Here is a 23,224-nt window from a genome sequence, read left to right as displayed (position 1 = left end):
GGTTGGGGCATTCAACCCATTTACATTTAAGATAATTATCAATAAGTATGAAACCATTGCCATTTACTTTATTGTTTTAGGTTCGAGTTTATACACCTTTTCTGTGTTTCCTGTCTAGAGAAGATCCTTTAGCATTTGTTGAAAAGCTGGTTTGGTGGTGCTGAATTCTCTGAGCTTTTGCTTGTCTGTAAAGCTTTTGATTTCTCTTTCATATTTGAATGAGATCCTTGCTGGGTACAGTAATCTGGGTTGTAGGTTGTTCTTTTTCATCACTTTAAGTATGTCCTGCCATTCCCTTCTGGCCTGAAGAGTTTCTACTGAAAGATCAGCTGTTATCCTTATGGGGATCCCCTTGTGGATTATTTGTTGTTTTTCCCTTGCTGCTTTTAATATCTGTTCTTTGCGTTTGATCTTCGTTAATTTGATTAATATGTGTCTTGCAGTGTGTCACCTTGGGTTTATTCTGTTTGGAACTCTCTGGGTTTCTTGGACTTGATGACTATTTCCTTCCCCATTTTAGAGAAGTTTTCAACTGTTATCTCCTCAAGTCTTTTCTCATGTCCTTTCTTTTTGTCTTCTTCTTCTGGGTGACTCCTATGATTCTAATGTTGGGGCATTTGACATTGTCCCAGAGGTCTCTGAGGTTGTCCTCATTTCTTTTAATTCTTTCTTCTTTTTTCCTTTCTGCTTCATTTATTTCCACAATTCTGTCTTGCACCTCAGGTATCCTGTCTTCTGTTTCAGTTATTCTACTGTTGGTTGCCCCCATAGTGTTTTTGATCTCAGTTATTGCATTATTCATTATTGATTGACTCTTTTTTTTTTACTTCTTCTAGGTCTTTGTTAAACTTTTCTTCCATCTTCTCAATCCTTGTCTCCAGACTATTTATCTATAACTCCATTTTGTTTTCAAGATTTTGGATCATTTTTACTATCATTATTCTGAATTCTTTTTCAGTTAGACTCCCTATCTCCTCCTCTTTTGTTTGGTTTGTTGGGCATCTATCATGTTCCTTTACCTGCTGAGTATTTCTCTGCCTTTTCATCTTGTTTAGATTGCTGTGTTTGGGGTTGCCTTTCTATATGCTGGAAGTTTGTGGTTCCTCTTTATTATGAGGCTCTTCCTTGTGGGTGGGGTTGGGTGAGTGGCTCCTGGTTAGGGAAGCTTGCATCAGTGTTCTGGTGGGTGGAGCTGGATCTCTTCTCTCTGGAGTGCAAGTAAGTGTCCAGTAGTGAGTTTTGAGGTGTCTGTGGGTTTGGTGTGACTTTAGGCAGCCTGTACATTAATGGTCAGGGCTATGTTCCTGGGTTATTGAAGAATTAGCATCATATATCTTGCTCCAGAACTTGATGGATCTGGGTGGAGCTTGCTTCCAGTGTAGGTATGGAGGCTTTCGGATGAGCTTTTGTCAATTAATGTTCCCTGGAGTCAGGAGTTTTCTGGTGTTCTCAAGTTTTGGATTTAAGCCTCCTGCCTCTGGTTTTCAGTCTTATTCTTACAGTAGCCTCAAGACTTCTCCATCCATACTGCACCAATTATAAAATATCCAGGTTAATGGAGAAAGGATTCTCCACAGTGAGGGACACCCAGAGAGGTTCGCAGAGTTACATGGAGAAGAGAACAGGGAGGAGGGAGATAGAGGTGACCAGGAGCAGAAGAGGGGGAGTCAAAACGAGAGAGACAGATCTAGCCAGTAATCAATTCCCTAAGTGTGAAAGAGGAGAGTGAAAAAGTTGGCTTAAAACTCAACATTCAGAAAACGAAAATCATGGCATCTGGTCCCATCACTTCATGGGAAATAGATGGGGAAACAGGGGAAACAGTGTCAGACTTTATTTTTCTGGGCTCCAAAATCACTGCAGATGGCGACTGCAGCCATGAAATTAAAAGACGCTTACTCCTTGGAAGGAAAGTTATGACCAACCTAGACAGCATATTGAAAAGCAGAGACATTACTTTGCCAACAAATGTCCGTCTAGACAAAGCTATGGTTTTTCCAGTGGTCATGTATGGATGTGAGAGTTGGACTGTCAAGAAAGCTGAGCACCGAAGAATTGATGCTTTTGAACTGTGGTGTTGGAGAAGACTCTTGAGAGTCCCTTGGACTGCAAGGAGATCCAACCAGTCCCTTCTGAAGGAGATCAGCCCTGGGATTTCTTTGGAAGGAATGATGCTAAAGCTGAAACTCCAGTACTTTGGCCACCTCATGCAAAGAGTTGACTCATTGGAAAAGACTCTGATGCTGGGAGGGATTGGGGGCAGGAGCAGAAGAGGACGACAGGATGAGATGGTTGGATGGCATCACTGACTCAATGGACGTGAGTCTGAGTGAACTCCAGGAGTTGGTAATGGACAGGGAGGCCTGGCGTGCTGTGATTCATGGGGTCACAAAGAGTCGGACACGACTGAGCGACTGAACTGAACTGAAGTGCTCTTCACAGCCAGCAATACCCAAAGAGATTCACAGAGTTGTGTAGAGAAGAGAAAGGGGAGGAAGGAGATAGAGGTGACCTGATGGAGAAAAAGGAGAGTCAAAAGTGGGAGAGGACAGTCAAGCCAGTAATCATACTCCTTTGTAAAAATGGGTACTGAAGATTGGATTCTTAAAGGTGCAAAATTGACAATAAATACCAAAAAGCAAAGGTTAAAAATCTAGAGTAGAGGATGGACTCTCAAAAATACAATATTAAAAAAAGTAAACAAAATCACAAAATTATAAAAAGATATATATGAAATTTGCTTTAAAAATAGTGTTTTTTTCAAGATAATAGGTTATAAAAATGAAAATTAAAAGAGTATTAACAGACTTAAAATTAAAAAAAAATGATAATAGTAAAATATATCTAGGAATTTCTCTGGAGCTGTTGCAGGCAATGTGGGATCAGTTCAGTTTCAGATAGTTCGTTGTTCCAGCTTATACTTCATCTCGAGGTCTATAGGCCCCTTCCAGTGTAGTCATTACTAAGTACAGGATTTTAATCTGTTGCACCTGTTACTCCCAAAGCAGTTCCCTCTGTTTATTTTGGCTTCTTCTGTTTGCAAGTATCTTCAGTGTCTAATTTCCGCCCTGACACAAGGGGGCCAATGTGGTCACTTACTTAGGCTCACTTGTGCAGTTGTACTGTGGGGAGGGAGGAGCACTGCAAACAAATATCACTGGTGTGTGTGGGGAGTGCTGGCAGTGTCTGAGCCCCACTGGGTTTGCCCCTACTCACAGTGTATGTGCTTTCCCAATCTACACTGCTCAGGTTCCAGGTTGCTCTGCGGGGGAACTGTCTAAAGTGGGCCCTGGGTTGTATGCACTTCCCAGGTCTAAGCCACTCAGGTTCAGGTTCAGGTGCTCCACAAAGGCACAGACAATGTTGGGCAGGCGTTTTGTGCCCTTTCCAGGTCCAAGCAGCTCAGGCAACCAGGTGCTTGGCGACTGCACTCTCCCCAGGTGGGCAGTGCATCTTATCAAATCCCCTGTCCCAGCTGCTCAGTTTCCTGGATGTGCAGAGGGAGTGCCATCTCAGATGTGTCATGTGTCTCCTCTGGGGAGCTGATCTCTGGCTGTGACCCTCCTGGCAGATGTCAACTGTTCAGGATCCCAGGAAGACTTGGTTAGCAAGTGGGAGCCTGCTCACAGTTTGGTAGAGGATGCCATCTCTGGGGTGAGATTGCCCCTCACCTTTCGGCTCTGGCTGTCACCTGTCTGCCTCTCTGCCTCTGCAGGGGATGGGCCGGCCCACAGCCCGCTAGCTCTCCTCTTGAATTCACTCAGTCCTTTGTTTTGTAAGTGGGCCCAGGAGTGCCTTAGGTTAAAGCTTTTTGTGGGAAAGTTCTCTTTCTCTCTCTCTCTTTTTTTTTTTTTTTTTCCCTCTCTCTGGCTATCCCACAGTTTGGGTTGCTATCTCATGTTAGCTCCCTCAGCTTGTCCTCAGGGCATTCAGGCCCGGTTCTTACCCTAAGCAATGCAGCCCGTGCCTCCCTGTTCAGCCCCCACTTGCTGGTGGCAGACACGAGCATCTGTGCTACCTCTCTGCTGGGAGTTGTGGTTAGGCATGTAATCTGTGGGGTTTCATTTATTTATTTTTTCCTCCCAGTTATGTTGCCCTCTGAGATTCCAAAACTCCCCACAGACCCGCCAGTGAGAGGGTTTCCTGGTGTTTGGAAACTTTTCCCCTTTCACGACTCCCTCCCTGGGACAGGTCTCTGTCCCTCACTCTTTTGTCTCTCTTTTTATTTTTTATATTTTGTCCTACCTCCTTTCAAAGACAATGGGCGGTCTTTGTGGGTGCCTGGTGTCCTCCACCAGTGTTCAGAAGTTGTTTTGTGGAATTTTCTCAGCGTTCAAATGGTCTTTCAATGAATTTGTGGGGGAGAAAGTGGTTTCCCTATCCTATTCCTCTGTCATCTTAGGGCCACTCCGTCCCATTGATATTTCTAACTCAAATTCAGTGTCATGAATTTTTTTGTGTCTAAGATGCATCTGTACCATCATTTTGTGCCAGAAATTAAGGAAGCACTCAAAAAAGAGAATGACATGTCAAAAAGACATAGAAGCCAATCTGAAGGGGCTCATGCTAACCAAATTTGGGTAAATAAAGTAATAAAATGAATGAAGACAGAAATTAAGTATAATCCATTGTACAGGATGAGAATTTGAGTCCATAAAAATACTTTCACATGCAAAAAACAAATACATGGGGAGGAGGGAAAGCTCTTCTGTGCAGGAGAATACCAACTACTAAATGCTGAGGAAATGACAATGACAATTTTTCTTATTGGAATCACTAATTCAGATAAGAATCATCACTGGATATTAAGGCTATTAGCTAAAAATTAGATGGACATTAGGATATTTACACAGTCTAAGAATATTTTGTTACTGGTTCCTTAATTACAGAAGAAATTTACAGTAGAGAAACTTGGCATCCTCATACACCATTTCCAAGTCATCAAAGTTTTTTGAAAATTTTTATTGGGTAGAGTTCATCTTTACAATGCTGTGTTAGTGTCAGATGCACAGCAGAGTGAATCAGTTATGCATATACATATATCCACTGGGTTTTAAGGTTTTTTTCCCCCACATAGGTCATTACAGAGTATTGAGTAAAGTTCCCTGTGCTGCTGCTGCTGCTGCTAAGTCACTTCAGTCGTGTCTGACTCTGTGAGACCCCATAGATGGAGGCCCACCAGGCTGCCCCATCCCTGGGATTCTCCAGGCAAGAGTACTGGAGTGAGTTGCCATTTCCTTCTCTAATGCGTGAAAGTGAAAAGTGAAAGGGAAGTCGTTCAGTCGTGTCCGACTCTTGGCGACCCCATGGACTGCAGCCTACCAGGCTCCGCCATCCACGGGATTTTCCAGGCAAGAGTACTGGAGTGGGATGCCAAAGTTCCCTGTGCTACAGTAGGTCTTTATTATTTATCTATTTTACATACAGTCGTGTGTATATGTCAGTTCCAATAGTCCAATTTATCCCTCCCTGTCCCCCACCCCAGTAACCATACATTTGTTTCCTATATGTGACTCTATTTCTGTTTTGTAAATAAGTTCTTTTGTACCATATCATTTTAGATTCCACATATAAGCCATATCATGTGATATTTGTCTTTCTCTGTCTGACTTCACTCAGTATAATGGTCTCTAGGTCTATCCACGTCACTGCAAATGGCATTATTTCATTCTTTTTTATGGCTCAGGAATATTCCATTGAATATGTATACCACATCTGCTTTATCCATTCCTCTGTCGATGGCCATTTATGTTGCTTGCATGTCTTGGCTACTGTAAATAGTGCTGCAGTGAATATTGGGGTGTATGTATCTTTTCAAATTACGGTTAACATCACTAATAATGAGACAAGCAGACTTTATGCGGCTCCTGATACGAAACACCAGGAACAGGACAATATCCATATACTGTCCCCTGCCAAAAATACATAACCTGAATCTAAACATGAGAAGACCTTCCCTTGTGGCTCAGACGATAAAGAATCTCCCTGCAGTGCAGGAGACATGGGTTTGATCCCTGGGTTGGGAAGATCCCCTGGAGAAGGGAATGTCTACCCACTCCAGTATTTTGCCTGGACTATTCAGTGAGCAGAGAAAGCCTCAGGTAAACATAAGAAGAGGTTCATTATACAAAATAATTGGCCTGTCCCCTGGGGAGCCTTTCCATCTAAAAAGAGACTAAAAAGACATGACAACTAAATGCAGTAGTAATCCTGGACAATGTCCTGGATCTTGGAGGAAAAACAATATAAATAATATTGTTTGTACAGTTGTCAAAGTTTTAATATGGACACATGTACAATATATTAGCTAACAGTACTGCTTTAGTATAAAAGTTTCAAATCTGATGATAGTACTGTTAAGAAAAGGTGCTTTTGCTTAAGGCTATATGTTATGTGTGATAAAGTCATTCAGTTCAGTCACTCAGTAGCGTCCGACTCTTTGAGACCCCGTATACTGCAGTACGCCAGGTTTCCCTGTCCATCACCAACTCCCAGAGTTGACTCAAACTCATGTCCATTGAGTCAGTGATGCCATCCAACCATCTCATCCTCTGACATCTGCTTCTCCTCCTGCCTTCAATCTTCCCCAGCATCAGTGTCTTTTCTGATGAATCAGTTCTTCACATCAGGTGGCCAAAGAATTGGACTTTCAGCTTCAGCATGAGTCCTTCCAGTGAACATTCAGGACTGATTTCCTTTATGATTGACTGGTTGGATCTCCTTGCAGTCCAAGGGACTCTCAAGAATCTTCTCCAATACCACAGTTCAAAAGCATCAGTTCTTTGATGCTCAGCTTCAGTTTCTTAGAAATTAGAAGAAAATAATTCTGAGACAAATTAATCTGTATATTTTATCTGAATTTATCTGAATAGTTTGAATCTTTTCTTTCAAAAAGTTCTCAATGCTTTTTGAAACACACTCAAACACTATGTTTTGGACTTCATGCATTCTGTAATAATTGGCACATCCTAGGATTCCTAAAGAATGAGAAAAATAATTTGAGCCAAATATTCTCTAATTGGCCTAATTTTGTGACTCATGCATCCATTCTTGGAATATGAGCCCAAATAAAGGTTATTCCTCAAGCGTATATGCCTAACTTTTGCTGAACTTTTAAAAACATAAATTTCTCTTTAAATTGGGATACTTACTTTGATCAGTAATTCTACTTTTATAATTTTTTCAATTAATGATGAATGATTAGAGGAGCTGTTAGTTGGTATTGGCCCTAATTATTTTAAAATTAATTTACAGAGTAAAATCCAGACAGATTAAAAAGATAACATAGATTTCTCAAAATTAATTTAATCTCCATTAAGCAAGATGCTTTAAATTAAAGACTTAGATGAATTAAATATGATTTGCTTACCATCTACAGAAGCTTTTTGAAAATGCTCTGAAGTATATTTATGACAAAATAAAATGTTTTTTATCCTATTGATCAAAATTTTAATATATATTTAGATACTGATGACTAATAGAACAAACTTGAACTCTTTGTTAGAAAAGTAATATAGCTACATAGAATGGGACAGGAAAATTACAGGAATAGATACTAATATTTAAAGTGTGTTGTATAGCCTTTACACATATACTGTCTCTATTGAATGACTCCTGGAATATGGAGTAAATCTACTTCCCACTGTGTGCATGCATGCTAGGTTGCTTCAGTTGTGTCCAACTCTTTGTGACCTTACAGACTGTAACCCACCAGGCTCCTCTGTCCATGGCTTCTCCAGGCAAGAACACTGAAGTGGGTTGTCATGCCCTCCTCCAGGGAATCTCCCCGACCCAGGGATCAAACCCACATCTCTTAAATCTCCTGCATTGACAGAGTGATTCTTTACCACTAGTGCCACCTGGGAAGCCCATTTTCCCCACTAAACTCAACTAAAAAACTCTGGATATTATATATTAAAAAATATAATAAGACTCATTAAGAATGAAAGAAAAAGGATCTGCTAGGGATCTCAGGACCTGAGGAAAACCATAGTGGTGAGTTCCTTGGTTTGTTTTGTTTTTGCCTCATATATTCCTGAGTTGGAGCTGAAGAAGCTGGCAACCCAGAAATACTAACAGGTGCAGATTTTTAAAAATCAGAGGAGGGATTATACCCACAGTCTCGCCCATACCTAATTTAGTTTTAGATAATGAGAATTTGGACTTTCAAGCTAATAAGATTTAGATCAGAATTTGGGCTTGAGTACTGCTGTAGTGGATTGAAACTTTGGGGGCCCCAGGGATAGGGTGAATGTATTTTGTGTATAGGGTTATGTATCTTTGGTGGCTAGAGGGTGGACTATGATAGATAGAATAATTGCTCTCCAAAGAGGTCCAAGTTCTTTTGCCCCTAGTGTGTTAACATCTTACGTTACATGGCAAAAGAGACTTTTGCAGAATAGGTTGAATAAAGGACTTTTTAATGAGGAGATAATTCTGATTTTCTGAGTGGACCCTTTGTCATCACAATGAGTCTGTATAAGGGAAAGAGGGATGCAGGAAAATTAAAGTGAAAGATGAAGATGTGATGGAAACAGAAGTTAGAGTGATAGGATTGCTAACTGAGGACCACAAGCCAAGGAATTAGGGAAGCCTTTAGAAGCTGGAAAAGTCAAGCAAATGGATTATCCTCTACAACCTCAAAAAGGAACTAAGTCTTGCTAACATCTTGATTATAATCCAATAAGACCTATTTTGGAATTCCGACATCCAGAATTATAAGAAAATTGACTTGTGGATTTTTAACCCCTAAGTTTAAATAGGAAAATAATACCTGCCTACGTGAAGCAGAAAGTGATGGAACTCAAAGGAGAAAGTTGTTCATTTGCTCAGTCGTGTCTGACTTCTTGTGATCCCATGAACAGCAGCATGTCAGGCTTCCCTGTCCTTTACTGTCTCCCAGAGTTTGCTCAAACTCATGTCCATTGAGTTGATGATGCCATCAAAGTACAATTATAATTAGAGATTTCAGTACCTCTGTCTTTCAACAACTAATAGAATGACTATACAGAAAATCAGCAAGTTTTATAGTGTTCAGCTTTACATTTAGGTCTTTAATCCATTTTGAGTTTATTTTTGTGTATGGTGTTAGGGAATGTTCTAACTTCATTCTTTTATATGTAGCTGTCCAGTTTTCTCAGCACCACTTACTGACAAGATGGTCTTTTCTTTGTTGTATATTCTTGCCTCTTTTGTCATAAAGTAGGAGACCATAGGTGCATGGGTTTATCTCTGGACCTTCTATCCTTTTCCACTGATCTCTGTTTCTGTTTTTTGTGCCAGTACTATACTATTTTAACTAATGTAGATCCCCAGTGGCTCAGCTGGTAAAGAATCTCCTGCCTATACAGGCGATGCAAGAGATGTGGGTTCAATCCCTGGGTCAGGAAGATTCCCTGGAGAAGGAAATGGCAACCCACTCAAGTATTCTTGCCTGGAAAATTCCATGGACAGAGGATCCTGGCTGGCTACAGTCAGTGAGTTCTGAGAGAGTCGGACATGACTGAGCACACATGCCTGAAGTCAGGGAGCCTGACTCCTATGGGTCAATTTTTCTTTCTTAAGATTGCTTTGGCTATTCAAGGTCTTTTGTGTTTCCATACAAATTGCAAACTTTTTTGTTCTAATTCTGTGAAAAACACCATTAGTAATTTGATAGGGATGGCGTTGAGTCTGTAGATTGCTTTGAGTAGTATAGTCATTGTCACATTAATGATTGAATGGAGAGTTTTAAACATATCAGTTAATCCAAATTGGTTGATAATTTGAAGTTCTGCTGTTAGGTACATGCAAATTGGAGATTGATAATTCTTGACAGAGCAATTCCTTTGTTTCTAGGTAATCTCTGTCTTTGTACCTAATAATATTAATTGTTCTGATGCTAGGAATGCAAAGTTGGTTTTATATTTGGGAAAATTCAATATAAGAACCATATTGTCAAATAAAGGAGAAAACCCATATCATCACATGAAAGATGTAGAAATGTATTTCAAAAGATTCAACAAATATACAAGATTTTTTTAAAAAGAAATCCTCTACACACTAAGAATAGAAGGAAATGTTCTTAACCTGATGAAGGGCACTTATGAAAAACTCATAGCTAACATAATGCTTACTGATGAAAAATTAAATATTTTCCCCTAAGGTAGGGAGGAAGGCAGGATATCAGCTTTCAACATTTCTATTTAACTTTGTACTAGAGATCTTAGGCACCATCAGATCAGATCAGATCAGTAACTCAGTCGTGTCCGACTCTTTGCGACGCCATGAATCGCAGCACGCCAGGCCTCCCTGTCTATCACCAGCTCCTGGAGTTCACTCAGACTCACGTCCATCGAGTCAGTGATGCCATCCAGCCATCTCATCCTCTGTTGTCCCCTTCTCCTCCTGCCCCCAGTCCCTCCCAGCATCAGAGTCTTTTCCAATGAGTCAACTCTTCGCATGAGGTGGCCAAAGTACTGGAGTTTCAGCTTTAGCATCATTCCTTCCAAAGAAATCCCAGGGCTGATCTCCTTCAGAATGGACTGGTTGGATCTCCTTGCAGTCCAAGGGACTCTCAAGAGTCTTCTCCAACACCACAGTTCAAAAGCATCAATTCTTTGGCGTTCAGCCTTCTTCACAGTCCAACTCTCACATCCATACATGACCACAGGAAAAACTATAGCCTTGACTAGATGAACCTTTGTTGGCAAAGTAATGTCTCTGCTTTTGAATATGCTATCTAGGTTGGTCATAACTTTCCTTCCAAGGAGTAAGCATCTTTTAATTTCATGGCTGCAGTCACCATCTGTCGTGATTTTGGAGCCCAGAAAAATAAAGTCTGACACTGTTTCCACTATTTCCCCATCTATTTCCCATGAAGTGGTGGAACCGGATGCCATGATCTTCATTTTCTGAAAGTTGAGCTTTAAGCCAACTTTTTCACTCTCCACTTTCACTTTCATCAAGAGGCTTTTGAGTTCCTCTTCACTTTCTGCCATAAGGGTGGTGTCATCTGCATATCTGAGGTTATTGATATTTCTCCCAGCAATCTGGATTCCAGCTTGTGCTTCTTCCAGTCCAGCGTTTCTCATGATGTACTCTGCATATAAGTTAAATAAACAGGGTGACAATATACAGCCTTGACGAACTCCTTTTCCTATTTGGAACCAGTCTGTTGTTCCATGTCCAGTTCTAACTGTTGCTTCCTGACCTGCATACAGATTTCTCAAGAGGCAGATCACGTGTTCTGGTATTCCCATCTCTTTCAGAATTTTCCAGTTTATTGTGACCCACACAGTCAAAGGCTTTGGCATTGTCAATAAAGCAGAAATAGATGTTTTTCTGGAACTCTCTTGCTTTTTCCATGATCCAGTGGATGTTGGAAATTTGATCTCTGGTTCCTCTGCCTTTTCTAAAACCAGCTTGAACATCAGGAAGTTCATGGTTCACATATTGTTGAAGCCTGGCTTGGAGAATTTTGAGCATTACTTTACTAGTGTGTGAGATGAGTGCAATTGTGCGGTAGTTTGAGCATTCTTTGGCATTGCCTTTCTTTGGGATTGGAATGAAAACTGACCTTTTCCAGTCCTGTGGCCACTGCTGAGTTTTCCAAATTTGCTGGCATATTGTGTGCAGCACTTTCACAACATCATCCATAGTGAGACAATACAAAGAAACAACATAATTATTAGAAATGAGAAAACTGTCATTATTTACAGATGATAGGATTATGTATGTAGAAAAAACTATAGAATCTTCAAAGAAAATTCCTTGAACTAATAATTTATTAAAGTAACAGTATATGAACCCATTATATACAGCCATTGCATTTCTGTGTACTATAAACAGACATTTGAGAAATATTTTTTAAAAATCCACAAGGTCATAAGTGATAAAAAATACCTAGAATATATTTAATGAAAGAAATGTATTTCTCTCAGTTCCTAAGAGAAGTGAAGTGTTAGTCGCTCAGTCATGTCCAACTCTTTGCAACCCCATGGACTGTAGCCTGTCATGTTCCTCTGTCCATGGACTTTTCCAGGCAAGAATACTGGAGTGGATTGTCATTCCCTACTCCAGGGAATCTTCCCGACCCAAGGATCAAAGCTGAGTTTCCTGCATTGCAGGCAGATTCTTTGCCATCTGAGTCACCAGGGAAAGTACATCCAAATAAATGGGAGAAAATACCACATTCATCATTTTGGAGAATCAACATTTCTGAGATGTCCCTTCTTTCTAAATTTATCTATATATGCAGCACATCCACAATCAAAAATTAACTTAGGAGTATCTGTTTGTGTACATATACATACACTGAAAATTATATGTACAGAATGACTTGTAGAAGAATTTTTGATGTTTAGATGAGATTTTTTAATTCTTTATACATATATCTACTCTATATAAGATTTTTTTCCCATGTAGACTGTTACAGATTTTTGAGTAGAGTTCTCTGTGTTGTACAGTCCTTATTGTCTATTGTATATATAATAGTGTGTATATGTCAATCCCAGTCTCCCAATTTATCTTTCCCCTCTTACCTTCTGATACCCATAAGTTTATTTTCTACATCTGTAACTCTGTTTCTGTTTTGTCCATAAGTTTATTTGTACCCTATTTTTAGATTCCACATATAAGAAATATCATATATTTGTCTTTCTCTGTCTGACTTACTTTAACTAGAATGAGAATCTCTAGGTCAATCTGTGTTGCTGCAAATGACATTATTTTGTTCTTTTTTAATGGCTGAGTAATGTTTCATTGTATACATGTACCACATCTGTACCCATTCCTCTGTTGGTGGACATTTAAGAATATTGGTAGCCTTTCCTAGGGCTTCCCTGATAGCTCAGCTGGTAAAGAATCTGCCTGCAATGTGGGAGATCTGGGTTCGATCCCTGGGTTGGAAAGATCCCCTGGGTAAGGGAAAAGCTACTTCAGTATTCTGGCCTGGGGAATTCCATGGACTGTATAGTCCATGGGGTTGCAAAAAGTTGGACACTTTCACTTCCTATGATAGCCCAAATCTGGAAGAACTCACCTGTCTATCTAGGTGAGTGGAGAAGTATGATACATTCTTATAATGGTATACTAATCTATCAATGTAAAAGGAGAAAATTGCTGAAAGACAAAAACATGAATGAACCTAAAAACAAAAACATAAGATCTAGCAAAATCAGAAATGAAAAGTACAGATTCTATCATTTCACGAATTTGAAATCCAAGAATAGCAAAACTAAGCTATGTTGATTGAAAGCAGAAATGGTTACTTCTAGGATGGTTGTGTCCAAAGGGACAGAAGAGGAGATTTGGGAATAATAGCAAATTTCTGTATTTTGTTTTGAATTTATATATATATATATATATATATATATATATGGATTTATGCACTTGTTAAGACTCATCAAACTAAATAATTATGATCTCTGTTTTATGTATATTATACCTCAGCAAATTACTATTACTGAGACTATTATTGAACCATTTATTGGCCTCATGAATTTTGAAATTTGAAAAAACATTCTGGGCCATTTAAAACCTCACCAACATTATATATATATGTCAAAGACATAGGGAGCAAGTCACGCTTTTCCAAAAATAACTAATTTTTTGAACACTAGATATTGGCAGAGAAAAGTTCACAAAAGAAAGTGCACACTGATAAACATTATATGGCGATTACTTTCCTCCCCAGGGTTGTTCCAACTGCCTTAAGGCTGTATGGTTAGAATTCAGAATATATGACAGTAATGACCTTGGCACAGTTATGATGATCTCTATCATTGCTTCAGCAAGAGTAGTGTTTTAGTGTCTTTTTTCTCTCTTTAAATTATGCTGCTAGCTTTAAGCCTCAGGGCAGGAGTACAGTAAAGTGGGTAACTAATTGAAATATTTAAAACAGCCAGACAGCAGTATTCATGAACCATCACATGAAATAGCACAGAAAACTGCCATCTCTATATTATAAGTAATGGTTAGATTAAGAAAGATGCTTACCTTCAGATAAAAGGTTCATCAAGTATAGGAATTTTTCTTGCATTTCACATAGCATGGCCTCTGTGATAATGTTAGACATACATGTGTTAAAACACTCCCCAGTTTAATATAAGCCAAAATTGTGTCATCTAGACATTCTTCATGGGGGTAGTTAACTGTTAATTGTGTCATCTAGACATTCTTCATGGGGGTAATCAGTTAGTTAACTGTTGCTACAATGATGTTGCTTAAAAACCCACCCCAAACCTCAGTGACTCAAAACAGCATTTATTTTCACTAATCTGTGCTGCTGAATCACATACCTGCTGGGTAGGAACTGCAAAGTCACATGGCAAAGGGTTTGGCTACCAGGAAGAGTTAAGCATTAGAGCCAATGATGAAGTCTACTACATGAGGATCTTGAGTTTTTAATAAAAATTGTAGGAAGCCTCTTGGTAAAGTGAATGTAAGATCATATTGCCCGACTGAATCACCTTGATGACATATATTGAAGTAAACCAGGGACTTTTTCTGTAGGTCAATTTGAGGACAATTGACATCTAAGCAATACTGACTCTTTCTACCAATGTGGCTCAGCTGGTAAAGAATCCACCTGCAATGTGGAAGACCTGGGTTCAATCCCTGGGTTGGGAAGATCCCCTGGAGAAGGGAAATGCTACCCACTCCAGTATTCTGGCCTGGAGAGTTCCATGAACTGTATAGTCCATGGGGTCACAAAGACTTGGACACAACTGAGCAGCTTTCACTTTTCACCAATGAACACAGTATCAGATCAGATCAGATCAGTCACTCAGTCATGTCCGACTCTTTGCGATCCCATGAATCTCAGCACACCAGGCCTCCCTGTCCATCACCGACTCCCGGAGTTCACCCAGACTCACGTCCATCGAGTCAGTGATGCCATCCAGCCATCTCATCCTCTGTCGTCCCCTTCTCCTCCTGCCCCCAGTCCCTCCCAGCATCAGAGTCTTTTCCAATGAGTCAACTCTTCGCATGAGGTGGCCAGAGTACTGGAGTTTCAGCTTTAGCATCATTCCTTCCAAAGAAATCCCAGGGCTGATCTCCTTCAGAATGGACTGGTTGGATCTCTTTGCTCTCCAAGGGATTCTCAAGAGTCTTCTCCAACACCACAGTTCAAAAGCATCAATTCTTTGGTGCTCAGACTTCTTCACAGTCCAACTCTCACATCCATACATGACCACAGGAAAAACCATAGCCTTGACTAGATGGACCTTTATCCCTCAATATATAGTGAGGTTCCTAATGTTTTGTTGTTGTTGTATGTTTTTAGAGTTTATTTGAAACTCAGTCACATAGAGCCATCTCATGCCCTCCCTCTCTCTGTAAAGGAAGGAGCATTTTGATTATTTAGGGATGTATATAATTCTGCTCTTTAGTTTATTCCCAAGGCAGAACATAGCTATCAGAATTCACTTACTTTTCTTTGGTGGTGGTGGTTTTGTCCTGTGTATGACTCTTTGTGACCCCATGGACTGTAGCCCACCAGACTCCTCTATCCATGGGATTTCCCAGGCAAGAATATTGGAGTGGGTTGCAATTTCCTTCTCCAGGGGATATTCCCAACCCAGGACTGAAACCTATATCTCTTGTGTCTCCTACATTCACGAGGAGGTGGCAGGGGGCGCGGGGGTGAGGGCAGTTTCTTTACCACTAGCGCTGCCTGGGAAGCCCAGGTGTGGGATTGCAAAGATCTAGACTTAAATTGAAGAATTTTTCTTTAAAGCCTCGGGCTTTAGGATTTTCATTATGTGATAAGAAAACATGTTGCTCAGGCTATTTTTCACATCTGTTCATGTAAGTTAGTTCATGTGTCTGGCATAAATTGTCATACGCATGCATCCTCCACAAGTGGTTGTGCTTTTATGTACTTTACTGTACAGTAATGTGTGGCATGAAGGGCTACCATGATAGCTCAGCACCAAAGAATCTGCCGGCAATGCAGGAGATGCAGGTTTGATCTCTGGGTCAGGAAGATCCCCTGGAGGAGAAAATGACAGCCACTCCAGTATTCTTATCTGAAGAATCCTATAGAGGAGCTTGGAAGGTTAAAGTCCATAGGGTCACAAAGAGTTGAACACTGAGTGACTGAGTATGCATACACTGTATAGAGTATAGTAGTGGAGTATCTTTATTTCAAGTGCAGAATGTCCAGAAGCAAGTGTAGAAGCAGCAGTGGTATAGGTGACATAGCTACCCAGGCTTGTATTAATATTTTTACATAAATAAGGAATATATTGGCTTGGCAAAACAGCACCTTCAGGTTTTTCTGTAGTATCTTATGGAAAAACTCAAACAGACTTTTTGGCCAGCCCAATAATTGTGACCACCAGTGAGTCCAACCTTTGCAAGTATGAAATCTTCATCCTATCCTAAGGTTTTGAAAATTTACCTATGCCACATTACAAAGCAGAGAAAATGGGGGAATAAGACAACAGTAAGTGATGTGGTAATCCTCTATGGTGTCTCCCAAGATCTCCAATTGCAACAATACAGAAGTTTGAAGAATTCCTTGTAAGGAATGACACCATAAAACTCCTAAAACTTAGGCAAATCATTCTCAGACATGAATTGTAACAATATTTTCTTGGTTTCCCAAAGCAAAAGAAATAAAAGTAAAAATAAATGGGATCTAATCAAACTTAAACTTTTCCACAGCAAAGAAAACCACTGAGAAAACGAAAAGACAACATATGGAATGGGAAGAAATACTTGCAAATGATGCAATTGACGAGGCGTTATAGCCAAAATATACAAGCAGCTCATAAAACTCAATACCAAAAAGCAACCCAATCAAAAGGTGAGCAGAAGACCTAAACAGACATTTTTCCAAACAAGACATACACTTAGCCAACAAGCACATGAAAAGATGCTCAACACACTAATAATTAGACAAATCCAAATTAAAACCACAATGAGGTTTCACCTCAACAGCAATCAGAATGACCATCATCAAAAAGTCTAGAAATAATAAATGCTAGAGAGGATCTGGAAAAAAGGGAACCCTCCTAGACTGTTGGTGGGAAGTGACTTGGTGTAGCCACCATGGAAAACAGTATGGAGTTCTCTTAAAAACTAAAAATAGAGCTACAGTATGATTCAGCAATCCCGCTCCTAGGCATTTATTCCAAAAAAGATGAAAACTGTAATTCAAAAAGATACATGCACCCCAATGTTCATAGCAGCACTACTTACAATAGCCAAGACATGGGAAAAACCCAAGTGCCCACCAGTAAAGTAAGTGAGAGAAAGATGAATATTATTTGCTATCACTTATATGGGGAGTCTAAAAAATACAACAATACAAAGCAGAAACAAAGTCATAAACATAGAAAACAAACTTATGGTTACCAAAGGGGAATGGGGAGTTTGGGATTAGCAGATATGTACTACTATACATTAAATAGATAAGCAACCAGGATTTACTATATACACAGGGAGCTATATTGAGCTATATTCAATGTCTTACAATAATTCACAGTTGGCAGTAATTTGAAATATGTGTGTGTGTCTGTGTATCTATGAATCACTTTTCTGTTTAGCTGAAACTAACCAAAATGTAAATCAACTACACTTCAGTTTTTTTTTTTTTAATTCATACATAGAAAAGAAAATGGTGTATGGTATTCTCTATACTAGGAGCTTCCTTTATGTAACGGTCTTGAAAACTGTGACTCACCAGAAATATTGATGATAAAAGCCACTCCAAGATGAATGAACGTACTGAGAATCACAGATACTTATACGAACTACTGCTTTTGAGAACAGTTCACTGACAGGAACTATCACCAGAATTTTTTGTTGACAAGAACCTTCCTTGAGAGCATAAAACGGCTTTGAACTCAGGAAACTCTAGGTCTGTGGCACTGTATGGCATTGTAACTTTTGTTAGTATCTTCCTTCATGCATAAGAAGATTTAATTTTATATTGGTGTATTAGCAGAGTTCACAGTAAGAAAGAATAATTTTCACTAAAACAACTTAGTATTGGAAGTCCCTAACATAGACCTTCTATTGTGGACTAACTGGTTATGGTACCCTTGCATTCTAACTCATAGTTTAGATCCCAGTTAAGACTGAAAACAGGGTTCTAAAAAGGTGGGTATGTCATGGACCTATAAAATGGGCTTGTCTTTGTCAATTTTTCTTAGTTTTTAAGGCTTTCATTGAAATGCATGTTTGACAGTAGAGTATATCAGTTGCATACTGATATTCAGCTAAATGTAAGGAGAGGCAATAGAATATGTTAGCTGTAGTAAGAGACTTTGCTTTCATAAATATGGATATCACTAATGCCAATTCAATTGGAGCTGACAAATTTTTTGAACTTGGTGTATTCCCTAATCTCTAATAGAATGCATAGGGAAATAAGAATAACACAAGAATACTTCATCCATTTTTAGATTTCAATTAATATCCTCATATAATGCTTATATTTAAGTAGAAGCCAGTGTATATTCTGGATTTACAAAGAAAAACATTTCTTATTGTTCATGTTATGTAGCTTGCAACCATAGGCAATCAAGTAATTATAATATTGTATCTGCTAAGATTCAGGGCAGACATTAAAGGCCATCCTCACAAAAATAACATCTCACATTCAAGTAATTGTCTATCATTGGAAAATCCCGTGTACACTTGAAACTGTGGTACACGTTGACCCTCTAGGCACCTTTCAGTCTATTTGGGAATGTGAGTAACCTAGATCTTCCCAGAGAGCTTTTATGTTTCTCATTTTTTACTTTTGTTTTTGTAATAATCTGCATTCCATTTTCATACCATATCAGAAACAGTATATCTGAAAGTCAATGTAGTATTTGTATACTTTCTGGATTTCTGACTTCAGACACAATAGCCAAATAGTATATGGATTTGGCTATTAGATAGTCAAATAGCCAAAAAGTACAGGAAAGCAAAGGCCCAGATAATCACGATGGTGTGATCACTCACCTAGAGCCAGACATCCTGGAATACGAAGTCAAGTGGGCCTTAGGAAGCATCACCACGAACAAAGCTAGTGGAGCTGATGGAATTCCCAGTTGAGCTATTTCAAATCCTAAAAGATGATGCTGTGAAAGTGCTGTGCTAAATACGCCAGCAAATTTGGAAAACTCAGCAGTGACCACAACACTGGAAAAGGTCAGTTTTCATTCCAATCCCAAAGAAAGGCAATGCCAAAGAATGCTCAAACTACCACACAATTGCACTCAGCTCAAAATTCTCCAAGCCAGGCTTCAACAGTACATGAACTGTGAACTTCCAGATGTTCAAGCTGGATTTAGAAAAGGCAGAGGAACCAGAGACCAAATGACCAACATCCATTGGATCATCGAAAAAGCAAGAGAGTTCCAGAAAAACATCTGCTTTATTGACTATGCCAAAGCTTTGACTGTGTGGATCACAAGAAACTGTGGAAAATTCTTAGAGAGATGGGAAAACCAGACCACCTTACCTGCCTCCTGAGAAATCTGTATACAAGTCAGGAAGCAACCGTTAGAACTAGACATGGAACGACAGACTGGTTCCAAATCAGGAAAGGAGTACATGAAGGCTGTATATTGTCACCCTGCTTATTTAACTTATATGCAGAGTACATCGTGAGAAACGCTGGGCTGGATGAAGCACAAGCCTGGAGTCAAGATTGCCAGGAGAAATATCAGTAACCTCAGATACACAGATGACACCACCCTTATGGTAGAAAGTGAAGAAGAACTAAAGAACCTCTTGATGAAAGTGAAAGAGGAGAGTGAAAAAGTTGGCTTAAAACTCAACGTTCAGAAAACTAAGATCATGGCATCTGGTCCCATCACTTCATGGCAAATAGATGGGGAAGCAATGGAAACAGTGACAGACTTTATTTTGGGGGCCTCCAGAATCACTGCAGATGGTGCCTGCATGAAATTAAAAGACGCTTGCACCTTGGAAGAAAAGTTATGACCAACCTAGACAGCATATTAAAAAGCAAAAACATTACTTTGCCAGCAAAGGTTCGTCTAGTCAAAGTTATGGTTTTTCCAGTCGTTGTGTATGAATGCGAGAGTTGGACTATAAAGAAAGGTGAGCACCAAAGAATTGATGCTTTTGAACTGTGGTGTTGGAGAAGAATCTTGAGAGTCCCTTGGATCCTTGCTAGAATCCTTGCTAGGAGATCCAACCAGTCCATCCTAAAGGAAATCAGTCCTGAATATTCAGTGGAAGGACTCATGCTGAGGCTGAAATTCCAATACTTTGGCCACCTGATATGAAGAACTGACTCGTTTGAAAAGACCCTGATGGTGGGAAATATTGAGGGTGGGAGGAGAAGGGGATGACAGAGGATGAGATGGTTGGATGGCATCACCGACTCAATGGACATGAGTTTGAGTAAACTCCAGGATTTGGTGATGGACAGGGAAGCCTGCCATGCTGTAGTCCATGGGGTTGCAAAGAGTCAGACATGACTGAGCGACTGAACTGAACTCAACTGATAGGAAAGTAAATTTGAGTTCTATTTCAAAAATGTGTCAACACCAACTACAATAGGCGGTGAACTCATCTTCTCATTTCTAAGCCTCTTGAGATGGCTTCCGTGTCTGAGATATGGACTTAAGGGTAAGGTGTAGAAGAATAAGGGGCCAAACTAGAAACAAAGCAGGGGGTGGGGGGTTGGGGAGAAAAAAGTGGAAATGAGCAGGGCAACTTAGGAACACTGATGAAAAGAAATGGGGGCTGGTAATCAAGTGGAGCTTTGTCTTCATTTTTACCACCTGCTTTTTCCCCTTCAGTCATCACTGCTTTTATTTTTGTCACTTTCAGATTTTATTGACACATACCAGACTTAAGTGATTTATGTGGAAATTCATGACCCTGTGGGTATCCATATTCTAGTGAGATCAACTGCAAAAGCAGGAAAAGGGAAGGAAGAAAAGGAAATTCCTAGCTGACATGGAAACAATGATTTTGTTGACACATCCCTGGTAAGCAAATTAATTATGTATGGGGAACTGGCTCTTAGGCATTTTGCTATCAAACATCCTATTTTCTTTTTAAAATTAAAATCCTTCACAAAAACCTTTTCTATAATTTTTCCTCCAGGTGAATTGAAATTGTAATGCTCTTAGCTGTCAGGAAATATTTTGGAATTTACCTGTATTTCTATAAAGTACACTTGATACATGAAAATAAAAGTAGATTACTGCATCTTCTTCTGTTCTTTTATATGAATTGTAAACATCTAGAGTTAGTATTTTTTATTTGGTTGATTCAAATTATTAACTCTCTCTTAAAACCACTATATTTTCTTGATTGGTCAAATATTACAGCAATATGAAGCATAACAACCAACCACAAATATCTTAATAGCATGTGATAATAAGCATTTTTTTTGTCACATGTCTGAGGGTAGGCAATAGGTTGGCTGATATAATAACTGTTGTAATTTTTCTGGGGCAACTCTGTACCATATGTCTTTCATCTCCTTTCTGAGGTCTGCATGCTTACCTGGGCATGTTTTCTCATAATAGCAGAAGTGCAAGAGAGTAAGCTCAATTACAAGGCGCTTGTCAAGACTTTGCATGCGTAAATTCTGCTATCATTTCTTTGGCCGGAAGAAGTCACAGGGTCTAATGTAAAATAAAGGGTTAGGGAAAAAGACTTTAACAAAGGGAAGATGAAGTCATGTGAAAAGTGGCCTGGAATCAAAGAGGGAAGAAGAATTGGAGCCATTAATGTGATCTACCTTATGTTGTAAACTCAAATATCACATGTCTTCTCCATATACATACATAGGTATACATAAGGATAACACACACACACACACACACACACACACACAGTATCTTTCTTATGTAGAAATGTCATTTTTTTCAACTTTGAGAGGAAAGTAATTGGAAATGGAGGAAGACAGCAGCAGACAAACTAGCCACACAATCTGAATCAATTCTTGTGAACAGAGGATTTCCTTCCCTTCCCTTCTCTCTCACCCACACATGCCCACACACCTGTATTTGAAGTTGTAGTGCATAAGAATAGGACATTTGAAAGTATTCAAGCAACCAAATAACCTTCTTAGATAAGACATTTTTCAGTAGTGTCTTTGAATATATCTGGCATATGGATAATCCTCCTTCTTTTTACCAAAAAAAAAAAGATAAAATAAATTTCAGTTGTTTCAGAAATGGCATTGGAAAATTGCTTTGAATAAATCAGCACCATAGAGGGAAAAAAGCCCACATGCTCAGTAGGCATTTCTTTCTCAGAATCAATGTATTGTGAAGAGATAAGTGAATGCTGCTAAGGAAATCTCTACCCAGCCTTTCTCAGTTACCTGAGTCACTCTTTAACATTGCCAGTGTGACACTTCCAATTTTTCAGAGCTCAGATAAATCACCAAACCTCCCAGAACTATGGGTATCATACCGTGTTCTGCAACGCTGCCAAATCTCACTGCCCTTCCCAGCCCAATCACAGAAGGCAGGAGTTACTCATCAGGCCATTTTCTCTCCTTCAGCCTTGACCTTCAGTCATTGCGTATCTATTCTCTCAGTGCATCCCTTGTGCATTCCAGCCCCTTTCTCAGGCTTGGGTCCTCATTATCATTTCTTGCGCTATTGAAAAAATTCCCTCAAGAGAACCTCTCCCCTCACCCTACTCATCTAATCAAATCTGTCCTGTATCCTATTCCTGTAGTCTAATCAACCTCCTCCCCCCAAACACATAAATACAGGCAAGTCCAAAACTGTGTGCAGTTCTGCATAGCCTGGCTTTATTCTGGATCCTTCCTTTTCCCCCTAGTTAAATCTCCCAACCCCTCGTAACATACTCACAGTCTAAACTGACCAGTTCACACCAGTTTGCCTGGATTTTCCAGGTTTTAACAATGAAAGTCTTGTATCAGTTCCAGGCAAATCTGGATGGTTGGTCACTCAACCTCATAAATACACATGCCCCCCTATACCACATAATGTATTTGATAAATAGTTACTGAGAACGTAATATGTACCAGGCACTTTTCTGGATACTAAAGATACAGCAGTGAACAAAAAGGCAAGATCTTTTCTTGTAGGCCTCAAAGTTCTAATGTGAAGTGAAAGTCGCTCAGTTGTGTCCTAGTCTTTGTGAACCCATGGACTATACAGTCCATGGAATTCTCCAGGCCAGAATACCAGAGTGGGTAGCTGTTCCCTTCTCCAGCAGATCTTCCCAACCCAGGGATTGAACCCAGGTCTCCCACATTGCAGGTGGATATTTT

At 39.6% G+C, this 23,224-nt stretch overlaps 1 long non-coding RNA gene across 17 annotated transcripts in view; it reads left to right on the top strand.

The window, feature by feature from the left end:
- The window catches only part of LOC147339896 (uncharacterized), a 784,113-nt gene that overhangs the window by 520,249 nt on the left and 240,640 nt on the right, over positions 1-23,224 (top strand). For 14 of the 17 annotated variants that reach the window (XR_015159683.1, XR_015159682.1, XR_015159692.1 and 11 more), the window contains 2 exons: positions 16,654-16,795; positions 20,791-20,951. This is a non-coding gene — a long non-coding RNA (uncharacterized LOC147339896). The remainder of the gene's footprint in view (positions 1-16,653; positions 16,796-20,790; positions 20,952-23,224) is intronic. The other 3 variants (XR_015159684.1, XR_015159681.1, XR_015159711.1) reach the window with 1 other exon arrangement.

The sequence above is a fragment of the Bos grunniens genome, chromosome X (assembly GCF_055505025.1).
Source record: "Bos grunniens cultivar Pamir isolate PY7600 chromosome X, Bosgru_T2T1.0, whole genome shotgun sequence".
Taxonomy (NCBI): domain Eukaryota; kingdom Metazoa; phylum Chordata; class Mammalia; order Artiodactyla; family Bovidae; genus Bos; species Bos grunniens.
The sequence above is the reverse complement of the archived record's forward strand: the minus strand, read 5'-3'. Positions and strand labels throughout refer to the sequence as shown.